General features: G+C 48.8%; 1 pseudogene; it reads right to left on the bottom strand.

The window, feature by feature from the left end:
* Window positions 1-2,813: 2,813 nt before the first annotated feature.
* LOC110298676 (small ribosomal subunit protein eS24 pseudogene) lies at window positions 2,814-3,356 on the bottom strand (annotated as a pseudogene).
* Between the last annotated feature and the right edge of the window lie 5,089 nt (window positions 3,357-8,445).

An 8,445-nucleotide genomic window follows, 5' to 3' on the forward strand; every position in this document is an offset into this window, starting at 1 on the left:
CTCCTTTTCTGAGAATCCGGCCAGCCTGATGGGGCTGGTGGAGTCTCTTATGTTTTCTCATCAATCCACTTGGGCTGACTGTCAGCAGCTCCTCCAGGTTCTGTTTACTACTGAAGAAAAAGAGCGCATTCTCCTGGAGGCTCGGAAAAACGTTCCTGGAGTGAATGGAGTCCAAACCAACCTACCTAATGAGATTAACGCTGGGTTCCCTCTGGACCAGCCAGATTGGAACTACAACACAGCTGAAGGTAGGGAGAGGTTGTCAGTTTACCACCAGGCTCTGGTCGCAGGTCTAAAGGGAGTGGTGAGACGCCCCACCAATTTGGCTAAGGTAAGAGAGGTGATGCAGGGCCCTACCGAGTCCCCGTCTGTTTTTCTGGAAAGATTGATGGAAGCTTATAGACGCTATACTCCTTTTGACCTGACCTCTGAGAGTCAACAAGCTTCGGTAGCTACAGCTTTTACAGCTACAGCAGGGCAGTCAGCATCAGATATTAAGAGGAAGTTACAGAGACTAGAAGGATTAAATGACATGGCTTTACAAGATTTAGTCAAGGAGGCAGAAAATGTGTATCACAAGAGAGAAACAGAGGAAGAGAAGAGTGACAACCCACACCAGCCTATGACTCTCACTTGGCAAGTGTTATCCCAATCGGGGGAAATAGTATTTGCCACCTCAAACTTAGAACCTCTGGGGGCATGGCGGCTAACCCTGTATTTTTGCCTCTGCCAAATTATCCCTGTGGCTGGGAGTACTCCCCCTAAAGAGGTCTGAAGCTATGGGTTCTATAGCTGCCCCAAGCACCTTAAGAGTCCCTGGTGTGGGGGGCCTAGGTGGTACTTTTGCAGTCAGTGGAGTTGTGTTACCTAAAATGATGGACATTGGAAATGGGCCATTGAGCCCTCCGGGGATGGGTTAGTTTTCTTTTCAAAATAAGGGGCCAGGGAAACATGCGGTAATGGGGTTATACAGAAATCAGAAATGCAAGTCTACAGACTTAGATCGTGTGAAACTGCAGTTCACAGACATGGGAAAAAATTATGCCCTTGCCCAGTGGATTGGAGGCATGACCTGGGGAGTCATGTTCTACAATTATGGTAGTAGACCTGGATCATTGCTCCATGTCCATCTAAACATTGAAAGTCCCCTGGCCCTACCAGTAGGCCCTAATAAGGTGCTCCCTGAGCCAAACCGACCCCTTCTCCCAAGGCCGGCCCTGACCTTATCCCCCACTCAAAAGACTCCCCAAATGTCTTCCCCACAGAAAAACTTTTTGAGTCCTGTTCTTCACTCTGTAGCCCCAGTGCAAGTTGGGCCACCACCCACCCGACAAAGACTGTTTGGCCTCCTCCAAGGAGCTTTTTCTGTGTTAAATGGTACCAATCCCAATGCCACCAAGTCTTGTTGGCTGTTCCTAACATCTGGACCTCCCTATTACGAGGGGATGGCAGTAATGGGAACTTATAATAATACCACCAGTCATGATCACTGCAGTTGGGGACGTAGCCACACACTCACCCTCACTGAAGTGTCTGGCACAGGCACATACATAGGAAAAGTGCCTCTGAGTCATCGACATCTGTGTAATGTTACCTATAAGAGCCCCTGAACCAAATTGACTTATTATTTGTCACTGGTCCCAATAAGTGGTGGGCTTGTAGCACTGGAATGACCCCCTGTGTATCGACATCAGTGTTCAACAACACTAGAGACTATTGCATCCTGGTGCAGTTAGTGCCCAGAGTCATCTACCATCCCTCAGAAACTTCTGTCGATGAGTTTGACAGACGGCCGACTCACCTTCACAGGGAGCCTGTGACTATGACTTTGGCTGTGCTCTTAGGGGTAGGAGGAATAGCAGAAAGGATTGGAACTGGAGCTGCAGCCCTAGATAGGGTGCCCTGCTATTATAGTCAGTTAAGAGAAGCTATGGACACCGATATCGCAGCCCTATCACTAGGTTAAAAGAATACTTAACATCCCTGTCAGAGGTAGTTCTCCAGAATCGTAGTGGGTTAGACCTGCTTTTCCTTAAAGAGGGAGGATTGTGTGCTGCCTTAAAAGAAGAATGTTGCTTCTATGTAGACCATTCTGGAGTCATAGAAGACTCCATGAGCAAGTTAAGAGACAGACTAGAAAAGAGAAAATGAGGCTGAGAAGCACAGACCAGATGGTTTGAAGGACTTTTTAATAAATCCCCTTGGTTGACCAACCTCATTTCTACTCTGATGGGCCCTCTAATAATTTTGCTCTTACTGCTGATGTGTGGCCCGCTAATTCTTAATAAACTGGTGACCTTTGTTAGAGAAAGGATTGGTGCCGTCCAGCTGTTAGTACTAAGACAACAATACCAGTCTCTGCAGAACCTTGAAGAAGAGATTGCAGTTTAGTTCTAAGATTAGAACTAGTAACTAGAAGAAGTGGGGGAATGAAAGATCCTGACAGAATGTAAAAGGTCACAGAAGCCCTGAAATTGGCAAAATAGATTTCATTGTTAGCAGAACTAGCTTCACTGATTTAGAAAAATAGAGGTGCACAATGCTCTGGCTGCTCCTTGAACCCGTGTGTCTGCCAATGTTCTGACCGTTCCTTGAACCCAGGTGTGTGCCCACTGCTGCACCTCACTGCCAGGTGTTTGTGATATTGGTTGCTGGGATAGAGTCGGAAAATCTCCCCAACAACCACAGTCGGGGCTAATCCGGAGTTACTGCACCTTCATTAGACTCCTTGTTTCCCTCCCATATCCATTCCTTGAGAAATCAATCATTTTAAAATAGACATTGTTTTTTTTTGTTTTTGTTTTTGGTTTTTTTTTTTTTTGTAGAAGCTTTTTAGTTTATTTGTCCTCTCAGAAATCTGCACATCACAGCAAAACATCAAGTCACCGCAGATCTACTCCTTTGGCTTTTTGCCAGCACCAACATTGGCCTTCGCCGTGCCCCTGACCTTCTTCATTCTGTTCTTGCGTTCCTTTTTTTTTGCTGTTTTCGGGAGGTCTTTTTCTTTTCATAAAGGCCATGTCTTGCGAGTCTGTGTTTAGGCTCATTCTTCTTAGCATAGTCTAAAGAATCATAGATCATGCCAAAGCCAGTGGTCTTGCCACCACCGAAGTGGGTTCTGAATCCAAATACAAAGATGACATCTGGTGTGGTTTTGTACATTTTGGCCAGCTTTTCCCGAATTTCTGTCTTTGGTACTGTTGCCTTCCCAGGATGAAGGACATCAATGACCATCTGTTTCCTCTGAAGCAGACGGTTGGTCATGAACTTCCTGGTCCGGATGGTTACTGTGTCATTCATGATGGCTACGGCGCCGGAGCTGGAGAGGAGGAAAAGAGGACCGCTCACTGCCGACCAATCATATCCTAGAATAGACATTGTTTAGATCTGAAAATCCTCTACTCCCTCCTTCACCTTCCCCACTTGAGGACCTATAAAAACTGGGACCCCTTTCCCCTCGGGGTCGACTCCTCTACCCCTGCATGGGATACAAGTCGCCCCCAGAGCTCCGGATTTCCCCAAATAAAGCCTTGTGTGGTTTGCATCGTTTGGTCTCTCGTGAGTTCTTGGGGGTCCGCTATTATCCCGAGGCTTGAGTGAGGGGCTCCCTTCAGGGTCTTTCAGTTCCAAGGCCTCATGCCCATTGGAGGAACTGTGTGTCAAGCCACTGTTATTGTTAGTGCTTGGTGTTTTGGACTGGACTGCTGATATCTTGACAATGAAGATTGGTATTGCCCTAAAGAACTACTTCTAAACAGGCCCACATTCCCCAACTCCCGTTTCCTCGCAACCTTTCTTCCCCCTTACCTCTGATAGGTGGGCTAGAAGGGAGGTTGAAGTGTTTCAGTACCCTTATTAAAGTAGGTTTTGAAAACTCTAAGCCTACACTCAGAGGTACTAGGCATTGAACCTGAAGCCTGCATAAGCTAGACAAATGCAGTATTACTTAGTTACCCCCAGCTCCTCATCGGTAAACTCCAGGCAAGTGCTTTAGCACAGAGTCATGCCTGGGTCACTCACTGGTAAATTTTAGGTAAGTACTCTTCCACTGAGCCACACCCCAGCCCTTCCCTGGAGGGGATTCTAGGCAGGGGCTCTACCACTGAGCCATGCCCCCAGACCCTCCCTGGGGGATTCTAGGCAGGGGCTCTACCACTGAGCCACGCCCCCAGCCCCTCACTGGAGGATTCTAGGCAGGGGCTCTACCACTGAGCCACGCCCCTAGCCCCTCACTGGGAGATTCTAGGTAGAGGCTCTTCCACTGAGCCACGCCCCCAGCCCCTCCCTGGGGGATTCTAGGCAGGGGCTCTACCACTGAGCCACGCCCCCAGCCCCTCACTGGGGGATTCTAGGCAGGGGCTCTACCACTGAGCCACGCCCCCAGCCCCTCACTGGGGGATTCTAGGCAGGGGGCTGTACCACTGAGCCACGCCCCCAGCCCCTCACTGGGGGATTCTAGGCAGGGGCTCCACCACTGAGCCACGCCCCCAGCCCCTCACTGGGGGATTCTAGGCAGGGGCTCTACCACTGAACCACGCCCCCAGCCCCTCACTGGGGGATTCTAGGCAGGGCTCTACCACTGAGCCACGCCCCCAGCCCCTCACTGGGGGATTCTAGGCAGGGGCTCTACCACTGAGCCACACCCCCAGCCCCTCACTGGGGGATTCTAGCCAGATGCTTAGTTTGTTTGTTTGCTTTTGCTTTTTGTTTTGAGATAAGATCTCACTAAGTTGCCCAGTCTGGCCATGGACTTACTGTGACGGTGCCTCAGCCTTCCAAATATCTGGGACTATAGGTCTTCACCAACAGATCTGGCTTCTGAGACTGAGCCTCTCTCCCTTCTGTAGCCCATGCTGATCTTGAGCTCAGAATCACTTGCTTCTGCCTCCCAGGCGCTGAGATCTTGCATCTGTGTCACCACACCTCATTTTCTTTTAAGTATCCCCGTATATTTCTCTTTGTCATCTCTCCCTGGGCCTCTTCATGCCTGTTCAGGTTCTGAAGTAGACCCTGTGATCTCCCTGTAGGGATTAGGAACTCAATACCCCATGTCAGGATTATCTATAGCCCTGGCCTAGGCTGGCGTCAGGCTCTGCAGAGCATGTCCCAACTTCTAAAGGCTTTGGGGAGACTCTTTTCAAGGTAGGTCTCTCCATTTCAGTGCTGTCTGTGGCTAGGAGCCAGACGCACCGTGCCTGCAGCTTGGGAGGAAAAGCTATCATCAGCACAATGCCAAGATGTTAGGGTCGGCACTAAGCTTTGAAGCTTCGTGCTCGTGACTGTATCCCCACACCACAGGGAGGGACTGCAGAGCAAAGCCCGCAGGGGTGGAAGGACTTTCACCACCTCTACACATGGCTCTTTCTTTTCTTCTTTTTATTCTCTCACCCATTATATCCGGTCTGCAGTGTCCCCTTCCTCAACTCCTCTCAGTCCTTTCCCCACGACCCGCCCCGCCCATCCACATCTCCTCCATTTTCCTTTAAAACACAGAGCAGGTCTTCCACGGATATCACGCGAGCACAGCATACAATAGGACTAGATGCAAACACTCATGTCAAGGCTGGACGAGGCAACCCAGTAGAATAAAAAGGGTCCCCAGCACAGGCAAAGCAGTCAGAGATAGCCTCCCCTCCTCAACTCCCAAAGTTGACGGTCTCACAAGAACACCAGGCTACTCAACCACAACATATGTGCATGCGGAGGACCTAGCTCAGACCCATGCAGGGTTTGTGTCACTTCAGTTTTCACACATGATTCTTTTCTTTTCTCTTTCACTGTCTTCTTGTTGTTGCTGTTGTCTCCAGTACTAGGACTTGAACTCAGAGCATTGCATGTGCTAGGCAGGGGCTCTACCACTGAGCCACACCCCCAGCACCTCACTGGGGGATTCTAGGCAGGTGCTCTACCCCTGAGTCATGTCCCGAACCCCCTATTGGTGGATTATCAGCAAGCTCTGTACTGTTGAACAACACTTCAAGCCTCCCCTCGGACCCAAGTCTAGGGGTGGGGGCCAGGATCTAATTATGCAGCCTTGGTTGGTTTGGAACTCACTATGTAGAGTATGCTGGTCTTGAACTCATCTGCCTGTGTCTGCCTTGCAAACTCTGGGATTAAAAATATGTGGGCCAGCACACCGAGCTTCCAAGTCCTTTTCCTTTTTGGGACAAGATCTCACTAAGCTGTCCAGGGTGGCTTTTGAACTCACTCTGTAGCAGAGCAGCTTTTGAATTAGTGATCCTTCTGCCCCAGTCTCTGGAATAACTGAGATTGCAGACCTGACTTTCTTGGTGAAGGGCCTTCAACAGGACCAAGTGTGGCAAACACGGCTCTGGTAGGCCTTGCTTGCCTTTCTCCTCCATTCCCTCTGCCTTGCTAAAAACCATTGGATTACATTCCTAAAGCTACTCACCAAGACCTTATTTGTCCACTTTTTTCTCCTGGGGCTGACCACCAAGGTCCAGCTATCAAAGTATTAGTCCAGCAAGCAAAAGTTCCCGTTGAATGTCCTAAGTAACCTGTCCAAGCGAAATTAACATCTCATCCTAACACAGGGTTTCCCCCTTTACCTTTATAAACCACCATTTTTCTATGTGCTGTTACCTCTTTCCAGCCTAGCAAGGCTGGCTGTGACCATCCGCAGCTTAAGCGGAGCCACCTGCTGGGCTGCTCCTTTGATGTGCCACTACCTGCCTGAGGCCCAACCTGCCTGAGGCCGAGAACGGGTTCCCTTCCAAGAATTTTCCCGAGTTGACACTAAAAGGTTGATCTGTCTACTTCAAAAGAACTTTACATGCCTAGGGATGGACCTCCCCTCTTCTTTATAAAGCGTGCTTGCTGACATTAAAATTGAACCTTGAGCAGAGCCTTGTCTTGGTTCCGTCTTTATCTCGCGCTGCCTAGTCCCCTCTTTTCTTCCAGGTTTCTAAGATGCCTTTCCAGACTAGAACCCAGACATGTGAGCCGCTGGCCAGACACAACGATGAGCCACGCCTGTCTTCTCTCTATCCAGAGGCAAGTCCCTTGTGCTTGAGGAGGGATACCCCTTCTGCCTCTCCCTAATTCCCTTCCCCATCTCCCTCATTCCTTTCTCCTTCTTCCTCATCTTTTATCTCCTGTCTTTGCATCTTACTCCCCATCCTTGTCTTTCTGGGGCAAATAAATCTTCTTTGTGCTGAGAACTTGGCCTTGGGTGGGTGTCCTGAGCCAATACTGGTCTTTTGCCAGGCCTAGTTTTCTTTTTCTTTGCTTGTGTTTCCTTTCTACCCCCCTTTGGTTCTCTCTCTCTCTCTCTCTCTCTCTCTCTCTCTCTCTCTCTCTCTCTCTCTCTCTCCCTCTTTCTCTCTCTCTCATATTTCTCTTTCTTGTCTTATCTGCATTCATGTCTGTGTTGCACATGTATTGCTAGTGCCTGTGGTGGCCAGAAGAGGTGTCAGATCCCCTGGAACTAGAGTGAATCATTGTGAGCTATCATATGGGGGACTTGAACCAGGGTCCTTTGGAATAGCAGGAAGTGCTCTTAACTGCCGAGCCGGCTCCCCGCCTTTTTTTTTCTTTATCTCTACTCTCTTCTGTCTCTGACAATGTTTTCTTCTGTCCCTCTGCAGCCTCTGGTTTATTAAAGGGTAGTGGTTAGAGCTGCAGTGTCTGTGGTGAGCGCTCCAGTGTGATCTTGGGCAAATCACTGCATCTTTCTTAGTCTCAGTTTGGTCTGTAACATGGGGTAGCAATCCTTCTTTGTTCTAGAGGTGTCATTGAGAGCTCTTTCCTTGGGAAGCATACTTTAGTCTTTTGTAATTGTTTCTCTCAGGCTCTTCAGCTTCCATCCCACGGGCCCTGTACTTGGTATCTCCCCTGGTGACCTTTCCCTCCTCGGTCTTGGTTTCTCTGCCTCTCTGTCTTTAGGCCCCCACATTCTTTTCTTTCCAGCTGGTTTCCAGAAAACGTTAGCTCCCTTCCCCCTTGGTTTGCAGTACTGGAGACTGGACCACGGGAGTCATACATGTTTGCAAGAACTCTATCAGCAAACTATATCTTCAGTACTTTCAAAAATTAACTTTGAGACAATTAAGTTGACTTTGAGCTCATTCAGTAGCCTAGACAAGTCTTTGACTTTGCATCTGGTAACTATAGGAGAGCCTTGGGATGGGCATGTCTTCATTCCCTCTGCACCAGACCTTCTACTTCCTCACCATAACACAGTGGTTCTCAATCTTCCTAATGCTGTGGCCCCCAATAATTCCTCAAGTTGTGGTGATCCTACACATAAAATTATTTTTGTTGCTACTTTATACCTGTAATTTTGCTGTTGTGAATCATAATGTAAATATCTGATCCCAGATTGTCTTAGATGACTCTTGTGGAAAGGGGATTCGATCCACTGCTCTTCAACTGCTGCCATCACGGGTTGATCTCTTCCACTAATTCAGCCAAGTCAGAGATACA

Source organism: Mus caroli, unplaced genomic scaffold, assembly GCF_978045245.1.
Source record: "Mus caroli unplaced genomic scaffold, Mus_caroli_1 scaffold_8, whole genome shotgun sequence".
NCBI classification, from domain to species: domain Eukaryota; kingdom Metazoa; phylum Chordata; class Mammalia; order Rodentia; family Muridae; genus Mus; species Mus caroli.